Source organism: Acomys russatus, chromosome 19 (assembly GCF_903995435.1).
Source record: "Acomys russatus chromosome 19, mAcoRus1.1, whole genome shotgun sequence".
Taxonomy (NCBI): domain Eukaryota; kingdom Metazoa; phylum Chordata; class Mammalia; order Rodentia; family Muridae; genus Acomys; species Acomys russatus.
The window spans coordinates 31685760-31706899 of NC_067155.1; the positions used below are offsets into that span (position 1 = coordinate 31685760).

At 43.4% G+C, this 21140-nt stretch overlaps 2 protein-coding genes and 1 pseudogene across 2 annotated transcripts in view; 1 reads left to right on the top strand and 2 right to left on the bottom strand.

Annotated features, from left to right (window-relative positions):
- Positions 1-21140, bottom strand: part of LOC127203988 (zinc finger protein 721-like) — a 1570727-nt gene that overhangs the window by 1468554 nt on the left and 81033 nt on the right.
- LOC127203992 (zinc finger protein 431-like) overlaps positions 1-21140 on the top strand; it is a 436824-nt pseudogene that overhangs the window by 354445 nt on the left and 61239 nt on the right.
- The window catches only part of LOC127204012 (zinc finger protein 120-like), a 428901-nt gene that overhangs the window by 318856 nt on the left and 88905 nt on the right, over positions 1-21140 (bottom strand). The window lies entirely within an intron of this gene.

The following is a 21140-nucleotide window of genomic DNA, read 5'->3' on the forward strand; positions in this document are numbered from 1 at the left end:
CCAAGCCATGTATCTGATTTGTGCTCGCAAAGCAATTTTCTAACGAAGAAGACAAGGAAACAACGCCTTAGCATATCTCATCATTTGAATTATAGCCCCAGAAAAGCTATATTGTAGAACTGCCAGTCCATTTAGTCTCATACTGCTTAGATATTTCAAAATGTATACCCATTGAATAGGTGATAAGCATATGTCCAAACCCTTCTAATAAGCAAATAATCCATAGTAAAGCTGGTGATGCTCACATTCTTGTAATAATGTTGCTACATGTAGTGTGATGGGAAGTTTATGAGCATCAGGACCGTTGTTGTGAGAAAACTTAACCCCGATACCAGATGTCTATGAGGAACAAAATCTCAAACTGTGAATTCAATGTGGAAACCTGTTTATTTGTTGTTCTTCTTTTAATTCATCAATCATACGTCGCACTGGATACAAGCCATGTGACCATAGGAATATTCAAAGTAGCAATGTACCTTTCTTTCTTCCAGAACAATTACAAGATATGTAGTAGCCACCATTTTGAGTAGACTTTCTGAATGTAATACAAGTTTACAAGTCATTGGTTTTCCAACTTCATTGGCAACATCCACAGTCTCACACTGGAAGCAATCCCTGAGTACTAGGAAAGTGGAAATTCATCTCTTTGTCCTGGTTCACTTTGCAAATATAGCATGACTAACATTATAGGAAAATTTATGAATGCAATCAGTATGGTAAAGCTCTGAGTTCTTCCAGTTCTCTTCAAATATGTGAAGAAACTCTTATAGAAATGGAATGCTATAAATACGAGCCATGCAATAAGTGCTCTTACCATCACAGGGATCTTCCAAGATGCAAAACAACCCAAAATAAAGAGGAACACAATAAATGTAAACAAAATCATAAAAGCTTAAGAGCTGATTCCTCTTTACCATTAGACCAAATTGTAAAATTAATTCATACGGATAAAAAGATTCATTAGTGTAATGAATGTGGTAAAGATTTTACATGTACCAATTATCTTTGCAGGCATGACAGGAGACATACTGAAGAAAAACCCTCTAGAAATACTTTATGTGGCAAAGCCTTGCCATATCACAGTCATCCTCAAAGGCATGGAAGAATTCAGACTGGAGAGAAGCCCTATGAATGTAACCAATGTGGTAAAGACTTCTCATATCACAGTTGTCTCCGAATACATAAAAGGACACATACTGGACAAAAACCCTATGAATGGAATCAATGTGATAATGCATTTGCACATCACAGTCATCATGAGAAGCATGAAAGTATTCCTACAAAAGTGAAGCCCTATGAATGTAACCAATGTGGTAAAGCCTTTGCATATAACAGTCAACTCATAATACATAAAAGAACACATACCCGAGAGAAACCTTATGAATGTAACCAATGTGGTAAAGACTTTGCATGTCACAATAATCTCCTAAGACATAAAAGAACACATACTGGAGAGAAAACACATGAATGTAATCAATGTGGTAAAGCCTTTGCACGGCACAGTAGTCTCCAAATACATAAAAGAAGACACACTGGAGAGAAACTCTATGAATGTAATCAATGTGAAAAAGCCTTTTCACAAAACAGTCATCTCCAAACACATAAAAGAACACATACTGGAGAGAAACCCTACGAATGTAATCAATGTGGTAAAGCCTTCACATGTCACAATAATCTCCAAACACATAAAAGAACACATACTGGAGAGAAACCCTATGCATGTAACCAATGTGGTAAAGACTTTGCATGTCACACTAGTCTCCAGATACATAAAAGAACACATACTGGCGATAAACCCTATGAATATAATATCTAGGAGGAATATTTTGTGTGCTGTATGGATACATCTCTTGTCAATTAAAAAAAAAAAAACAAGCCTATGGCCTATAGAAAAGGGTAGAATAAAAGGTGGGATATCCTGTAGGCACACAGGATTCTGGGAGAGTGTCAGGCATAGGGAGATGTCCCAGGAACATGGAGAAGGACACTCACATGGTACATGAGCAGAGGTAACCTGTCACATGGCAGAACTTAGGCAGAATAAATGGGTTCCTGCCAGAGGCTGGGGGCGGGGCGTGGAAGGTGTGGTACAAGAACGTGATATTGGGGCTGGAGAGATGGCTCAGAGGTTAAGAGCACTGATTGCTCCTCCAGAGGTCCTGAGTTCAATTCCCAGCAACCACATGGTGGCTCACAACCATCCATAGTGTGATCTGATGCCCTCTTCTGGCCTGCAGGTGTACATGCAGGCAGAGCTCTGTAGACATAATAATAAATAAATAAATCTTTTTTTTTTTTTTTTTTTTTTTAGAACGTGATATTGATTTGGTGCAGATTCTAAATAAAAGAGAGTTAAGGCTCAAAAATAATGGTAAAGCTGCTTCAACCTAAGAAACCAAGCCAACAATATTACAGTGTGCTACGCACTTAAATTGTGTTTGATCCTGAGGAAATAATAAACCTCGCTGTCATCAACTGACGTAGATAATTTTACAACCCTATTCATCAGTGAGAAGCTGGAACATGAAATATTCTAGTTGATTACATTTTAAAATCTCATAATGGTCTCCATGTATGATTTGAAAAGCACACTGCTATATAGATCAATAGCGAGCAAACTCTCGAAGAATTTCCATCAGAACAAAAGAACAGACCAAGGCTCCAGGATGTAATTTTTGAACCATATGAGAAAAAGTCAAAAGTGCCTATGACCACAGAAATATCCAGCAATAGCTACTTCAGGTACGCTCCATCAAAAATTTACATTCTGGTAGTGTGCTTTTTAATACAGTAATACAAAAGAAGGAAAATGTTAACCGTCATGTTAATAAAGGTTATATATTTTTATTTTTTAAAAGTTTTTCTTTATTAATTTATTCTTGTTACATCTCAATGGTTATCCCATCCCTTGTATCCTCCCATTCTTCCCTCCCTCCCATTTTCCCCTTATTCCCCTCCCCTATGACTGTTCCTGAGGGGGATTACCTCCCCGTGTATATGCTCATAGGGTATCAAGTCTCTTCTTGGTAAAGGTTATGTTTTTAAAACAAATTATCTGTAATATTCCAAAATAGCATCCAAGAAAATAAAGACCCTAAGATTAAAAGAACATGACAGATCCTGACAGTTTGCAAGGGATGCCCACTAGTGAATATGTCTTTTCTAACCCACAGCTCTTCTAACTCTGAGATCTAGAAGCACAAAGAGACAACTTCCCAATCTGTAACTCAGTTTTCAACTTGTAACTATGCAACTACCACAGTTCTCTCAAGATGGTGGCTTACCACCCAAAAGCCCTCAACTGCATCAAAAGAAACTCTCTAATTATCCAATATGTAAAATTAATATGTTATATATTGTACCAATGACAGAGGTCACGTGGACAATGACAGTGGCTTCCAAAATACTGTACAGGCACATTGATATATTACCATCTTGTATGGACATAACACTAGTTTCATCATACAAAGAAGACAATTCTATAACAGAAGCCTTCAAAGGCAAGTTCATCAGGAAGAAAACCATGCCTAAACCCTATCACTTAATTACCTACAACTTTTATTTCCTTAACCTAGAAAATCCTCCTTTAGTTGTATATGGCTAAAACAAAACAAGTAAAGGTCAAAATATTTATATTAAAACCTTAAAATGATAAAATATGTGTTAAATCTACAAGACAGCAGATTGTAGGTGCTGGGAAAGAAAAAGCTGCAGCTGCCTCCTCCCATCATGAGACAGAAGTGTCTTTATCTGCGCCTCTGCTCCCCAGACGTGCTGAACGCCATGGTGAGACCTGTACGACCAGCTAATGTAGCAGGCGCAATAACAATTTACAGTACAGGAAAGTCTCTCTAACAACGAATTGCCTGATCCAAAATGTCACTAGTACTATTAAAATCCAAAAAATCCCAAATGAGGTTTCTCCAAACTCAAGGAATCATATTAATAAGTGCAGAAAATATAATTAAGATGCAGCTAATGCCAAAAAATTTCATGCATAAGTTCTGAGGATCACACTGTGTTAACATTTCCACTATCTCTATTTATATGAATCTTTCCACTCCTCTCAGTCCTTTAAAGGAACACAGTCCAAACACTATTCTAGCCAAATGCCAATAAATTTCCTAAAGTTTTTGGACAGTGTCAAATGACTAAATGAGATACAGATTTTGTTATCATTACAACATATACAACTTAGTGGAAAAAATTAAAAAGAAGAAATAAAATCTAGCATAACTAATGTTCTTTCCCAACTGTGACTTAAAACTTTAAAAATAAGAAAACAAAATTATATATATATACATATATTCATGATTCCTTTCTCAAACCTATTGATTAATACACACAGACACACACAGACACACACACACACACACACACACACACACACACACACACACACACACACAGGAACTTAGCTTTAGTTAAAGGACTTTTAAGAAACATGGAGTTTGAAATGACTGAAAACTCCCCAACATTCAGACAGCCGGCAGCTTACAAATGATATATTGGGGCAGAATTTTAGAAAGAATAATTTAACAGATGTAGAACCATAAACTAACATAGAATCATATACTTGAATAGTATTAAACAACAATAAAAATGTGTTAAAACAATAAATAATCTCATTTCTGGTGCTAAATACAAACATGTCTGATTCCTATACACACAAATGGAGTTTTTTTTTTTAAACATGCATTTCAAAATGTCCTGTGATTGTGAAAATTAAATTTACCCTTCTATTTTCTTCTTCTTCTTCTTCTTTTTCTTCTTCTTCTTCTTCTTCTTCTTCTTCTTCTTCTTCTTCTTCTTCTTCTTCTTCTTCTTCTGAGTCTCACTATGTAGGCCTGGCTGGCCTGGAACTTTCCATGTAAAATAAGTTGGCCTCTGGCTCATAAAGATCCTCCTGCCTATGCCTCTGTAGTACAGGGATTAAAGAGTGTACCACTTCATTTGGACATTCTAACTTTTAAAATTATAAAACTTTGAAATCAAGAACAATTTAAACTTTGAAAAGATCCTGACTTATAACTGAACACACACACACACACACACACTCTCTCTCTCTCTCTCTCTCTCTCTTCCCATCTCTTAGTTTTTAACTATGTAAACCCTCCCCTCAGAGAAGAAGGACTTGACTAGGTGATTAGCGTAGAAAACCAAAGGAGACATAGGCTTCCTCCTCAGGGAACCACTAGGCTTAACCTAGGAGCAGTGAATTGGCCCAATTCAGTATGGTCTAAAATTCCAAGATCTAACTTACAAACAGAATAGCTTTTCCTTCTTAGGTCTTTGTTTTACAAAGTTCTTTTTTTTTTTTTTTTGGTTTTTCGAGACACAAAGTTCTTTCCAAGGCCATGTGAGCCATTCCTCCATGCTCTCACTCCCCACTGATTGCGTGAGAGACAACAAGCTAGGTGCCAGTTAATTACTTCAAGTGGAAACCCTTGTGTCATGTTCATTTGATGGGCCAAGGCCAGTTAGTTACCTGAGACAAAAGTCAAGACAGGATTAGAACCTGTACTTTCTGTCTCAAAATAAAATGTTCTATAATTCGCTAACTTAACACTGTGAATCAGTTCCTGCAAGTATAAATGTAGTGCTATATTGAAGATTTAATGTTGCTATGCAACAATTTCTTTTTTTCTTTTTTTTTCTTTTTTTTTTTTTTTTTTTTTTTTGGTTTTTTTTTTTTTTTTTTTTTTTTTGGTTTTTTGAGACCCAGCACTCGGGAGGCAGAGGCAGGCGATCGCTGTGAGTTCGAGGCCAGCCTGGTCTACAAAGTGAGTCTAGGATGGCCAAGGCTAACATAGAGAAACCCTGTCTCGAAAAAACAAAAAACAAAACAAAACAAATAATACCTATCTCAGGAAAAGACATGAGATGAATCTCACTGCAGAAAGTCCCCAAGGATGCAACACACAGAACCCAAAACCCGAAAGTGAGAAGAGCAATGACAGAAATTGCAGCATTCGTCTCAGCGTTGCTGGAATTGTATCAAATAGATGTGCTGGCTTCACGACTTTCACTGTCAAATATGACTTGACTGAAGCTACTCTGACAAAGGTAAATGTGTGTGTGTGTGCGTGCGTGCGTGTGTGTGTGTGTGTGTGTGTGTGTTTGTGTGTGTAAATGTTAGAAATCTGTCAACAAAGTTTGTGCCTAAATGTAATTTTTAAAAAAGATTTATTTGTGTATACACTGTTGTCCCCACATGTATCTCTGCAGGCCAGAAGAGGGCACCAGATCTCATTATAGATGGTCATGAAGCCACCATGTGGTTGCTGGGAATTGAGCTCAGGACCTTAGGAAGAGCAGACACTGCTCTTAACCTCTGAGTCATCTCTTCAGCCCCTAAATGTAATTTTTTTAAAGCATTTTTTTTATACCTCTGAGCTGTTGTCCTCCCAAGACTATGGTTCTGCTTAAAAACAGCTAAGTTCTGCAATCCACCAAAAACATTATGAATACACAAAAACATGAGATAACCTAAAATTGCAGTTATGTTTTCCTAACCAAAGCTTGGAAGTCATTTATTTGCACTTGGTTAGGTAAACTTCACAGGCATAACTAAGTACAGTTGAGAAACAGTTTGCAAAAGCAGACAGAAATGTCTGCAAAGCTCTACCAATAAAATTGCTAATATGAGCCGGACGTGGTGGCGCACGCCTTTAACCCCAGCACTCGGGAGGCAGAGGCAGGCGGATCGCTGTGAGTTCAAGACCAGCCTGGTCTACAAAGTGAGTCCAGGATGTCCAAGGCTACACAGAAAAACCCTGTCTCAAAAAACAAACAAACAAAAAATTGCTAATATCATGCATGAAATAAATGTGGAGCAACCATATAAGGCTGTCTCACTTTATCAAAACTTCCTGAATCTGTGATTTGTTGGAAGGAGTAAAAACTTAATCCTAGGGTACTGTGCGATGTTCAGCAGGTCACTTGCTGATACCATAATACAACACCAGAACCCATGTGGTGGAAATTCAGACCCAACTTCAGAAAGTTGTCTTCTGACAGAAATAAAAGCCTGAGCTGTCAGTCAAGCCACAAACTGTACATTTAAGAAATCACTTTGCAGCTGGAGAAGGCCTTAGAAAGATTGTCAGAGTAAACACTGTTGCATCAAAACCTAAAAGCTCATTGTAAAAATCAACTCCTACTTTTAAGTGTACCATTGGGCAAGAGCACAGACAGAACAAATGAGAACCCAGATCAGTCGTTAACCAACCTTGACTTTATAGAAAACAAAACTTCCACAATGTCAAAGGAGAAGCCAAGGGCTATATCATCCCTTCTAATTCTAACAATCCCGATTCAACTGGACATTTACTTAGCGAGTATCAGTCAGTACAACCAGTGCTGAGCACAGGGCTTGCTGAGCACCCCACAAAAGGGTCTGGTAAGACCCCCCCCCCACCCTCTACTAGCAATAGATTTTTTTTTTTAACTCAACGTACTATTTAGGATCCTCAGCCACTCTTGTTACTGCAATATCTTAACATATTTAAAAAGCCGTTAAGGCTGATACAATGAGATACACCTATTGTGCTAACTGTTCTCATATAAATGAATCAAAAACTACATGAGACTTACATGAGCACCTGTGGGTATCAGGCTGAATTTTCTACAAGAATAGTATTTATTTGCTAGGAAATTTTCAACAAAGTATTTCTATCACCAAATCCCAAATACAAGAGAAAGATGAGTTTTGTCAAACCCGGTGTGTACTTTGGGGTAGGTTTTAGGAAGCCTTTATCATTCACCTTTGCCAACTTTACCACAAAACCAAATGGAAAGTAGCTAGTAACGAAACCATTCTGAGTGTCACATTGCTGGGCTCATTCTAGAAAACTAGATGGTGATGTCACAGAACAGGAAGTAACTTCCTTTGGAGTTCAGCCTTTTCAACAGACCGAATTTCAAGTATTTGTTGCTTCTGCTAGCATATGCATGGCTCTTTCCAAAGACATTTTTGGAAAAAGGAAGATTGCCACTGCAGCTCTGGTCGCAGTTGCAGCCTAGGTCAGTCACTTAGGTTGCTCATGGGTCCTCCCGGCACACAAGGTCGTGTTTTCTTCTGAAGACCTCTCTTCAGAAATTCATGAGTATATAGCTCCAAGAGTAAGCCTTAAATTTCCCTTTGTCATCCTGCTCACTGTGAAAACTGCATATGCTCAGTTCATTACTCGGGATGGCATTAAGCAAATCCATAATCTAAGCCACAAGAAAATGGAGCTCATTGGCTGAATGTGACTGCAAAATAAATACTTCTACCAGACCATAAAACAGACCACTAGTGTTTGCCTGAGCTGACTTCCATAATCAATAGACTCCTGACCACATGATGATACAGGCTATTGTTAAATGGAGTAGTCAGAGTAGAATTCTGAATAACAAGAACAACAAAACATGGTCTGTTCTAGGTTAGTTGCAATTTTCCAATGCTCATAAGCAAGCAACATGCGCTGTAGGGTTGTCTTCACAACGTAATCCCGGGTGTAAGTGGCTCTGCGTCAGTATTTTATCAGACTGACTCAACTGCAGTAAATTCACTCAAATTGTTTTTATTTTCTGCTTATAAATTCACATCCCCTCTATTTCAAAGGTGAGAATGAGAACAAGATAGTGTTGCTGGGATAAATGAATTGATTTTTTTTAAAGTTTGCTCTCAAGTACAAGAAAAAAAGAACATTTTAATAATACAGAGAATATCAATTAAGGCCTTAAATTGAGGAGTGGATTCAGTAATCTCCTTTTTGTCCTAAAATCCCTATATATTTCTATATTTACCCCTTCTTTTTTTTCAACCCCTATCTCCAAATTTAAGAAAGAAAGATAAGGGAAAAGAGAAATATCCCTGAGTCCAACTTTGCTTTCTCTCTGAATATGATCAATAATAACTTATAACAGACTCCCAATGAAAATGAACATCTATAGCCCAAGAAAGCAACCAAAACCTACCCAACTCCACTTAAGAGAAATGGGTCATCATTCTCTTCTGGCAGTCAGGAGAAATGCCCTGGACTGACTGCCTGCCTGCCTGCTGATTCCTCCTTCCCTGAGTCAGCCCTGGATAGAACACCCTCAGGGGTTCTGACATGGGCTTCTCCACAGAACCATCCATGGAGCGAGGCATTCCCAAAGACCAGTCTCAGGCTGGACCCACAGTTTCAGGATTCAGGCCACTCAGGGGCTGGTAGCTCATGAGGAAACAAATTTCGCATGTACTAAGAGCACTGTGCCGCTGCTGTCTGCCCACCCCAAAGGGCACCACTGCATGATGGTCTTGTTTATTTGTTTGCGAAGAGGCCTCACTGTGAGGAGTTTTTATCAGAGCCATATCTGTGTCCTAACAGGAAAGTACTAGCAAGCTGGAGGGATTTGGTATCACTTTGGATGGAATGCTGGGTTGTGCTCCACTTTGAAAGGTAAGGGTTATCCAGCCTATAATGCAGGGGCCACATGTGGTTTCAGCACTCTTAGAACTATTCTGCATCCGGTTTCCAAATTAGGGATCATGGATTGAAAGAGCCTTGATGACCATAGCGCACTGAATTTCATCCATGGCTGTCTGAATAGTTGTCCTGCTGGGCAAATTGTCTTCAGTGTTGTCACAGACACCTGCCAGGAAGATTGCTGCTCCCTGCAGTGAAGTGTGGCCATTGAGAAGGTGTGAATGCCAGGGCTCTTAGGTGCCAGAGCCAAGCATGACTGAAGACATCACAAAGACCTCTATGTACCAGAACATGGCAGAAGAGACACTTTTGGAGGACGAGAAACCCGAGACTGCTTAGATAAGCATCCCCCAAAGCCCAAGGGAAAGTGGGCATTGAGTTCCTCTTTCAAAGGACCACAGCGTGCAGGCACACGCGCGCACGCACACACACAGAGAGAGAGAGAGAGAGAGAGAGAGAGAGAGAGAGAGAGAGACAGAGACACAGAGAGACAGAGAGAGAGAGAGAGAGAGAGACAGAGACAGAGAGAGGAGAGAGACAGAGAGAACCAAACAGTCAAGGCGTGGCTTGAGAGGGAACTTGAGATAACTTAGTGTAGGTGATTTTCCATCTTAAAACCACTGAGGAGGAACAATCTGAATCGAGGATTGTGAGCATCTTCTAACACATGTGTGTGCTGATTTTCATTCTAACACTGCCAGTTCCTGAGACTGTGCTTTGGTTCCAGAACCATGAGGATGAGGGTTCACCCAACCTAGCAAGGCAAGCCAACCCAGAGACAGTGAGCCACTTGGTCCTGGGCCCATAGCTGGTCTGCTTGGAAGTGAGTGACCACTAGACAGGCTTCAGTCCTTATGCACTTCTTCAGTGAATGAAGGGCTTAGGCAAGGGGGACGTGAGTACTGTGGCCACATCAGGGAGTCCCAGGAAAGACAGCACTACTGGACATTGGCCTCATCCATGAGTCTTTAGAAATGTGAATCTCATAACTCAGAGTTGATTCCCAAGAGGCCAGTGGAGTATAACGTGGACTTTTCATATCCTGGACACTGGAGGGAGCAGGTCACCTTACAGTTAAGTTGACAGCCTCAGCACCATCCTTCCCTCACTGCCTGCCTGATGGAAAAACCGAGACAGATGCAGTCAACTACAGCTATTTGTACCAGGATCTACACACATTGGCCAGTACTATTCACCTGTAAGAGGTTGCAGAGATGTTCAGTAGCTTGCTCTTTTGGACACTGCTCAAATCCCAAGCCAACTCATTGAACCAGATGTGATGACCACTGCAGTAAGAGACTGGGTACCTTGGGCTGGAGAGTTGGCTTAGAGCTTCAGAGCACTGACTGTTCTTGCAGAGGTCTTGAGTTCAATTCCAAGCAACCACATGGTGGCCCCCAACCATCTATAATATGATCTGATGTCCTCTTCTGGCCTGCAGGGGTATATGCAGGCAAAGCACTGTATATATTATAATAAATAAATAATCTAAAAAAAAGACTGGGTACCTTGTAGTCTCAGTGGTCAACTTCAGAACTCCCAATGGTCATCCTTCCTGCCTTCAGTTCTGCAGGTCCTAATGGATGGGTTCTGTTGTCAATGTTCATTTTCACCATCTATGCATCCTGTCTCAGCTAGGTAAGTGTTAAGTGAAATGGGGTACAGGACACACAGTGCCTGATTACAGACAGGTTGGTGGGAAACTGCTTCTCCTCCTTGGTCCTAGAGCCTGTTTATGGAACAGCAGCAGGGAAGGCAGGCCAAAGCAACGCCTGCAGGCAACGTTTCCTGAAGTGACTCCACTGAGTTCTTTCTCAGGAATGTCACATGAGAAGAAAGTGTACAATGTCCCTGCCTCATTAGGTACTGAATAAAAAATAACCTGCTCTTATCTGAACATACAAGAGTCTTGGGCTGGTAAATGAATTCTTTTGCCAGACTCATCACCTGTCTACAATATTCCTTTACATTTAGGTACCTGGCAACATCCTAAAACGTGCACCTTAAAAATTCCTGACCTGAGGATGTGCGCGTTCAGCATTAGTGACATTGAGGGAGGAAAGTGCCTCCCACCTCAGCTTCTTATGAAAGAGTGGCATAGCATTGCCTGAGCTCTGGAGGAGCTCCGAGGCTCTGCACAGCATCTGGGAGCCATGCTGTGGAGGACAATGCAATGCCGTCTCTTCTACCATCCAACCACAGACACTGTCCCAAACTGCCAACAATATCTGGACACTCTATAATTCCTGCCCAACTTAGACACTGCTTGCATTTTAACAGTGCAGCAGAAAGGTCACCTATGCCTCTCTGTCCTCACAGATGTCCCAGGCATCCTGCCTGAACAGACAAAGAAAGTGGGCCTAAAGCTAGAAAAGATGCCAGAGGGCAGAAAAGAGTCCTCAAGCCCCGGAACTTCAAATTCCAGCACTTCCCACACGGCCTCAGAGATAAAGTGCTACAGGGAAGGAACGGAGACTGGACACACATGGGACTGCGCACAAAGCCCAGCAGCAGGCCCATCTAAGTCAGACCAGCTGATTGTCAGAGGTACCCAGGCAAGTCAAGGCGGAGACAATAGTTTGTTCCTAAGGGCTACAGAAGACATGTAGAAACGCAAATAGGAAAACAACACAGTCAACCACATTCCAGCTGAACCACATACACCCATCACAATGCTCATGTGAAAGTTATAGAAGAGACCCACATAACCATCTGCCATAGAAGAAGGAAGACCACAAACAAAGTGCTAAGATGAACTGTGGACACAGGAGCTCTGATGTCACCAGGCATGAAAATGCCGGAACTGGAGAAAGGTTGGAGCAGAACCTTTCCCTAGGTGTTCCCTAGGATCTCTATGGGGAGCCTGGCTGCTGACAAAGCCCAGGACACAACAAATCCATGCACTCACCCAGAGATTATGGCTCGTTGTTTAGCACCACTACGGGGATGCCCATGCAGGCAGCAGATGTGTGCTGACACCCACTCTTTTCATACATGTAGCCCCCTAGGATGCTGCAGGAGAATGTGAGAGCGAAGCAAAAAGGTTGCTATGCAAGTCTGGGTGATCACTTCCAGCTCCGAGCGTCAGCTCTGCTCTCGACTCCACCATACCTCAAGCCAACAGAGGCAGGACATTTAGCAGGGAATGATCTAGGACTCGTGCGCTGGATCTGGTGAGTCTCTGGGCTGCTGCTCATGGAGAGCAGAAATGCTAGAGCTACAAATCCCCATCGCTGCTGCACACACACGGCTTGATAGCCACCCATGCAGAACACACTGCCCAGATGCTGGTCTACAGCCCGTGCAAGGACGCGGGCTATGGAGGGGTCTCCACCTGCCCCAACAGTGCTCGGTGTTAGGCCCTGGTGGACACCTGCCTCCCACACACCACATATTCCTCTAGACAATAAGCCTTGCCCTGACTCTTTTCTCCACCCATATGCCAATATTCCGCATATACTACTAAGTATCAGTCATAGAGGGCCTGACACTTAGCAGTGTATGTGGAACTTTAGTGGTGCTAGGCTTTCAAGTGGGGCCCAATAAGTAGCAGTGTATTTTGAATACAGTGACCAGGAATTTTCCAACATGGCCTGATAACTAGCAGTTACTGTGGAGTTAAGTAGGGACACTATTTATTTATTTATGAGGTATTGGGGGGCTGCTGGAACCCCTGTCTGTTGTTCCCCCATTAACATGCAGTGTTATTCATCAGCTCCATTGGACACCCAAGCAGCTCTGTGACCACACGCCCACCTCTAGAGATCAGGTCCCTTTTGACCTCCTGTCCTACATAAACTCCTGGCTATCAGGACCTTGTTTGAAGGTTCTCCTCCTGTCATAAGTCACACAATTGCTTGGTGCTGGCCTGGGCAGGGTGCCATCCCCATACTGCTAGGCATCTATGTCTGCTGGGTGTTTTTTTCCCCAGTCACACAAAGTACTGTGTCTTGGGCTTTTGTGCTACTTACAGGGCCATGCTGGACATTAATCTCTACCGCAGTGCTGTGTTTAGGTTCACCTCACCACCAACCTGCCCTCCCACATGACGTGCTAGGTATCAGGCCAAGTGTGACACACACCCTTCACCCCAATATACACTGCTGGCCAGCAAACACTGCTATGTTTCAGGCCCTGCGAGAAGCCATGTGACTTCCATACACAATCTCCTAGGTATCTGGTCCTTATTACCCATCCCGTGCAGGTTCAGACATCTTATAGGTGTTGGGCATCAAGATGTAGCTGGGATATCACCATTCTGCTGCCCACAACCCCAACATCTGGGTTGAGGATGAAGAGTCCAGAAGGATCAAAGACATACTAATACATTCAGGACTCCAACAATGTATCCCCACCATTGTAGCCAAGCAGCATATGGGCAGGTGTCAGGTCCTGGCTGTCTTCTATAGGCAACGAGAAAGGCACAGGGCTGACAATAGCCATTGAATTGGGGGAGTTCAGAGGCATGTGGGCTTTCTGGAAGGTAGTCCCAGTATTTTGCAAGATCTGTATGCACGGGGGAGCATATACACAAGCAAACGTGCATACAGTGCTGCAGGAACCCTCATCAGGCGTTGAGGTCCTTCCAGATTTCTCCTAGTTCTGAAGGTGAAACTGGCTGTGAAGGAGGGGGGCCTAGCAGGGTGTCACACCTAACATGTATGAATCGTATGGCTTTGGTTCTAAGCGTGGGACCATGCCAGGGGCGGCTTTGTACTTCTGCTCAGCTCAAACTACCTTGGCTCCACATACTTAGGCCCTCTCAGGCCTTCTTTCTTCACTTCCTCCTCCTTCACAGAGACTTCTCCACAATCACCCTGGAACCTTATTATTCTCGGCCTCTCATGAACCAGATGTGGATCTAGGGTCACGGTCGCCTAGACACCCACCTGGCCTGGCTCTCTCAGTCAACCAGGTTCCTGACATGGTTTCTCAGAATGTGGCTAGCTATGAGCTCAATTCCCCTCCCCTCCTCCCCTTGACCCTAATTGATATAATTGATATCCTGCACAGCTGCAGCCAAGATCAATCGCCTCTCACCTCCTCACCCCCCTCTCTACATCCTGCCTTTAAAGTATATAAGCAGCCGGAGAAAATAAAATTTTGTCAGCTTGATCAGACTCCTTGACTTGCTGTCCGTTCTTTGCATCTCTTGTCCCCCATTCTCTCCCTAGGGGTCCGAGGGTCTCAGTTGATTGTCCGGCGGGCCCGGACAGGACTACATTGCTATACCTGATGTCTAAGCCTGTGTGGAGGACTCAGGCTCTTAGGGAGAGAGAATCTTTCAGGACCTGACAAATAACTGTGTGTGGAAGGGCAGGGCTTGACTTCGAGGAGGTGATACCTAACAGGTCTTGACACCTACCCTACAGCTAAAGCCCCTCTTACGCATACCTTGCTAGATGTCACGGTTCTGCTAGATGGACCCTCTCTGACAGCAAGCCAAACACCTATAACTGTGGAGACCATCTACGTGTATCTCCCTACAGCCAAAGGCCTCAATACATGTCTAGGTCTCATGTCCTCCTCAGGAACTCCTCCCCTAGAGCAAAGCTCCAATTCACATGCATGGCAAGTGTCACTTCCTCCTAAGAGTCTTGTCCCCTCAATCCAATGCCACATATGCACACAAGAATGTTGTTAGGTTGTGACAGCTGCCTCATGCCTTAGAACAAAACAACACACACACACACACACACACACACACACACAGAGAGAGAGAGAGAGAGAGAGAGAGAGAGAGAGAGAGAGAGAGAGAGAAGAATGTGTGTGCTCCTGCACATTACCCCTCAGAAACAAAGCCTAACATACACATTGGTCAAGTCTTTCAAGGTATCCCAATGCCCCACAGCTAAATCCACACAGTGTAATACCCAAGTCACGAAAAACTTCACAGACTACCAGAGACCAGTCAGATGCAATGCACACAGGGTCTTTTTTATTGATCTTGCTCGGGAGCAAGGACAGTCCATTCCCCAGAGGCTGAGGAAGGTGGGCGGCCTTGACTCCTTAGAATACAAGGTTTTTAAAGGCAGAAACCGCAAGCGGGACTTTCCCAGCCTTGGCATCACATAACTAGGTAAGGGGGATGGGGGAAGTTGGCCTTAACTGATAAGATACAGGGCAGGGGAGCTTGAGTCATGCTGCAGGGAGACTCTTATCTAGATATTTCGTGTGCTGTAGCTGTTACACTGCAGGTCACCCACACGACTGGGGAAGGGGAAGCTGGCCCTACTCTGATAAGGTGAGCTTTTGTAGGGGTCTCAGGGAAGTGAGCTCTCTGTCTAGCTCCCAGGGAAGTTGACTTCAAGCTGGTTGAGCATAGGGCAGGGAGGGGGCTTCTGCTCAGGGAAGCCCTTGTCCAGTTCCCACAACAGGCATCTAGGAATCTAGTCCTCCTAGGTATCCAAACCTCTATAGGCAAATCTCCACAGACACACACAAACACAAACAGATATCACACACACACACACACACACACACACACACACACACACACACACACACACACACACCTATGTGCTGGCTTGTGATTTTTGCAGTTACTGGCAGTAACTGGACCAATCATGTGGGAGAACCAGGCCCACTGTGAGTGGATCCAGCATGTAAGTTCTTTCTGAATTGTGTAAGAAAGCAGCCTGAGGCAGCCAGCAAACAGCTGTCCTCTCTTCTTGCTTGAATTCCTAACATAACTTCCTTAATGATGGAATTTGGACAGAACCATGGTACCAAATAAGCTTTTCCCACTATACTGTTTTTTGTCATGATGTCTATTACCAATAGAAAGTATTAGGACAGTATCTCCATGCTGGGCTACAATCTTGGAATTTTCCTGCATATGCCTCCTCAGTACTGGGATAGAGGTATGGATTAGAACACTATATGAATAAAGACAAGTTTTACGATCCGATAGATTTCATGGAGAAAAGAAATCAAGGCCTAGGACTAATAACATGACACAATTTACAGAAAGTTCCTCAAGCGCATGGGTTGGAGAAATTGTGGTGAGTGAGGGCAGATACAACAACAACAAAAAATGTGCCCAGCAACGTATACAGAGATAGGGGAAACTTGTAATGTGCTGAGACCCTCTCCGAGGCTACAAACAGAAGAGTAAAATCTTGAGATGGTTCATCAAGAGACAGGTGGGTATAAACAGCGATTGCAGAAGCATCAGTTTAGGAGGTTGGTCAACCACCTAGTTCAAACCCTTGGATGACGTACCCACTTCACCGAGTACAAAGTGGTTCCAGAAAGCAGGATGTATGTGAGCGCATGGCAACCAGCACACAGACACATTGTAACACACACAATCTTGATCATGAGATCAGAGGGTGCGGGGCATTATGAGCCCTGCCGCAGCACACATCCCATCGCGTCCCCGGAGCCTTGTTTGTGCAGCCAGAGGGATAACACTCCTAGGTCATGTACCATCACCTCAGCTAGTGTAAGATTCCAGGCGGCTTGGAAATAGCCATCAGGCTGTTAGCTGAGCGATGTGAGGTAAACTGGGAAGGACAAGTTAAAAATTCTCTCTGCCCTCAGAATTTACCATCCCTTCCTCACCCCACTTAGAATTTTCTACCCCTACCTCACCCCACACCCCACTTAGAATTTACTGCCCCTACCTTGCCCTACTTAGAATTTACTACCTCAGTCACCTACTGTTAGCCCATCACTCGTTAATTAACCTTTGCAGTTAACTTCCGCTTCTGTATATGGTATATTCATCCCCGACTTTGGCAGAACGGGGTCTTCCAACTCTTCTGAGTTGGTGGACCCCGGCGCGCGTCAGCTCAATAAAATTCCTTTGCTTTTGCATCGACTCTGACTCTGGCTCTCATTCGGGCTCCCGGGGATAGACTCGGGTGATCGGAGTCTAACACTGTCTCTTCTCTAAAGCAGCACCACGTGTCTCCACAATTTAGCTCAAGCAGAACAAAGATGAGCCCCGCACAGCACAACCAGCCCTTTGTGTTGACTGCAGGGGCTTTATATCCTTCACTGAGAAGAGGCTCCTATGTATTTAACAGTCTTGATTTTCCCTAGTGATCTGTGGGTGTGAGAACCTTTGTGCCCCTAACATCCTGTTGTTAACTAAAGTGGGAGAACTAACCTCAGGCAAGGAACTCCCCAGTTGATTAGCCAATGAAACGTGGCCAGTCCCGAAACCATGTAGGCAAACCGAAAAGAAATGCACTTGGCAAATTTTATTCATATATTGTAGAGAATTTGGGAAGGGATGAAGAGAGGACCAGAAGGGGAAAGTGATGTAATATATTATCATTGAAATATATAAAAATATATTTTAAGTCATAAAGCCACTAGAGAGATTGCTTAGCAGTTCAGGCCTGCATTGAAAGGTGTTGTTACTGACGACACAGGTTCCATTCCCAGAAGCCACACGGTAGCTAACCATTTCTTCTCAGTTCCGGGAATCTCCTGTCATCTTCTGGCCTCTGTTGGTACTGCACACACAGACATATGCAGGCAAACACCCGTGTGTGTGTGTGTGTGTGTGTGTGTGTGTGTGTGTGTGTGTGTGTGTGTACATTTAACAAAAATAGCATTCTGTACAGCGATGCAACAGCCTTGAGACAGACAGCAGCAGAGCTAGTTAAAATGAACTTCTGGTCCCGTGTGGAAGCAACTGTGTCCTTCCTCTGAGCAGGCTGGCTCAGGCAAAATCAGCCGTATTGTAAGGTTAGACTACCTCACCAAAGCTGTTCTTCTAAAAACAGTGTCCACACTGCTGATAGGTGACTTTTTCTATTTTCTTTTTTGGTTTTTTGAGACAAGGTTTCTCTGTGTAGCCTTGGCTGTCCTAGACTTGCTTTGTAGACCAGGCTGGCCTCGAACTCACAGTGATCTGCCTGCCTCTGCCTCCCAGGTGCTGGGATTAAAGACCTGAGCCACCACGCCTGGCTAGGTGACTTTTTCTTAATTTTTTTTTTTAATTCATGTTCTCTGTCCTTTGTACATGTGAGAAATGTAGCACAGACGCATCTGTCTGTTAGGTTATACATCACGTTTAACAGGTAGCATTGGCTCCTAAGCAATCTACTTTGGCAGTGTTATTTATTTGACTTTTAGCTAAGACTTTGTGACACAAGATGAACATTCCAGAGGCATTTCTGTCCATAATTTTTATAATTTACATATGTCTTTGCATGACTTCCAGCTAAGAATGCCCATAAATATCTCTGCTTTTACACTGTAACAACACTCTGAAGAGGATTTAAGTTAGGATGCTTAAGAGTAGGCAAACTTACATGTGAATGTATCTAGACACCCTAAGTAAATCCCAATGCTTATTTTGTTGAAGAAAAGTGTTGCTTTGGAAATGAGCTCCATGCTCTCCTCCCTGCCCCTCATGGAGTAGGGGGTGGGGGTGGGGGATCTTTTTCAGCTCTTCTGTTTTGGCTTTTGTGACAGCTGTTCTTGGCAGTTTGGCAAATTGACTACAGGTGAAATTAACTAAAACCCAGAGAGTTAGGCACTATGGGGATTTTTTTCTTTTTTTTTTCTTTTTTGGTTTTTCGAGACAGGGTTTCTCTGTGTAGCCTTGGCCATCCTGGACTCACTTTGTAGACCAGGCTGGCCTCGAACTCACAGCAATCCACCTGCCTCTGCCTCCCGAGCGCTGGGATTAAAGGCATGCGCCACCACGCCCAGCGGGGCTTTTTTCTTATGTATAGCTTTTGAAGAGGAAAAACACTTCTTGAATTTGGATATTTTGAGATGCTAAGAGCCACCTTAAATGCAGGCCACGGCCTCTGGAGGCAGCCTACATATAGAAAGGAAAATGACGATAGTAGCTCTTTCTCTGTGTCTGCCTGCCCTACCTTTGAGTCTCTAGCAGGTGTTGGATTTGGCATGGAAGCAGAGAAAAATCAATTCAGAGACAGAAGCTTAAGATACAAGCTTTATTATTGGGAGCAGGCCAATTAGGAGTCTGAACTCTGTTCCAAAGGGAGATTGTACAACACATTTAAAGGATGGGAACAAAGCAAGAGAGAGTGGGATGGGCTGTTGCATTGACCGATCATATTTTGACACAAGGGGTTGAGCAAGGAAGTAACAGTGTGTGCCTGGGCCTTTTCAAGTCACCCAGTTTCAGCTTTTTGCAGTCACCTCACCTTCTGGACAAAAGGGTGGGCAAGCTGCATCTAATTAATTAAGTCAAGACAAGCAACACATTTACAACTTGTGTGCCTTAGTTTAGATAACAGATAATAGTAACTTCCCTTTTATATCATTTACTGAATAGTCGACAATAATGAAATACCTGAAGAAGCAAGTTTGGAGTTTGGTTCTGGGCCTGGGAATATGAAATCAGTTTTTGTTGTTGTTGTTTTGTTTTTCTGAGACAGGGTCTCTCTGTGTAGCCTTGGCTGTCCTGGACTCACTTTGTAGACCAGGCTGGCCTCGGACTCACAGTGATCCGCCTGCCTCTGCCTCCCAAGCGCTGGGATCAAAGGCGTGCGCCACCACCTCCAGGCCTGAACTCAGTTTTGACTATGCCAGCAAGATGGAACTTATTGCTAAGATGGCTGGACCCAGAAAACCGTCTCCTAACACAAGTTTGTGTGTTTGTTTGTTTTAAATTTATTTTTATTCTATATACATTGGTGTTTTGACTACACGTATGTCTGTGTGGGTGTTTCAGATCCCCTGAAATAGGAATTATAGACAGATGTGAGTTGCCTTGTGGGTGCTGAGAATTGAACCTAGGTCTTCTAGAAGAGCAGACAGTGCTCTTAAGCCCTGAGCCATCTCACCCCCCCCCCCCATTTGTTTGTTTTTTAAAACTGGCGTTAGATCCTACATCTTCAGAATTCTGGTTTATACTGAAGACCGTCTGAGACATTCACCTAAATGGACTGAACCACTACGGGATTCTTTAACTTTCCATTTGTAGTCAGCCATTGTTTGAGTAGTTGGACCGCAGTCTGTGAGACATTCTCGCACTTTCTACATGTGTAGATGACCCGGCCAGCAGGTCAGTCAACTAGGGACCCTGGAAGAGGTAGTGGGAATAGGAAAGGCAAGAGAGGGCGACAAATGAAGGCACGATGGCAATCCAATCAAGTCTCATTTATTGTCACACAAGGAGGTCTTCAGAAAGATACTGAGGGGAGGAAAGGGAGGGGCAGAAGCAGAGTGCTCTAGTTCCGATAAAAAAAAAAATCACAAGAATATCGGGTACAGCTGAGCAGGGTGTGGTTGGGGCGGAGTGTGCTGGACGAAGAAGAAAAACAGCCTCTGTGGTTAAGCCCTTTGAATGCAAGGCCAAGAATACAGCTTTCCAGGCAGCAGGGCAGGGCTCCCTACACATAGAGAGACTCATTCTATGCAGCTGTTTCTTTATTTTCTTTTTGTGTGTGTGTGGGGGGGGGTTGTTTGTTTGTTTGTTTTTTGTTTTGTTTTGTTTTGTTTTTTCGAGGCAGGGTTTCTCTGTGTAGCCTTGGCCATCCTGGACTCACTTTGTAGACCAGGCTGGCCTCGAACTCACAGCGATCCTCCTGCCTCTGCCTCCCAAGTGCTGGGATTCAAGGCATGCGCTTGCAGCTGTTTCTTTCGTTTCCCACTTTCCCACTGAGGCAGATGTGCTGGCTAACAATAGCGCTCTACAGTTTCCTACTTTTCTCTCAGGGTTGTCTCATACCTACCAGGTGAAAA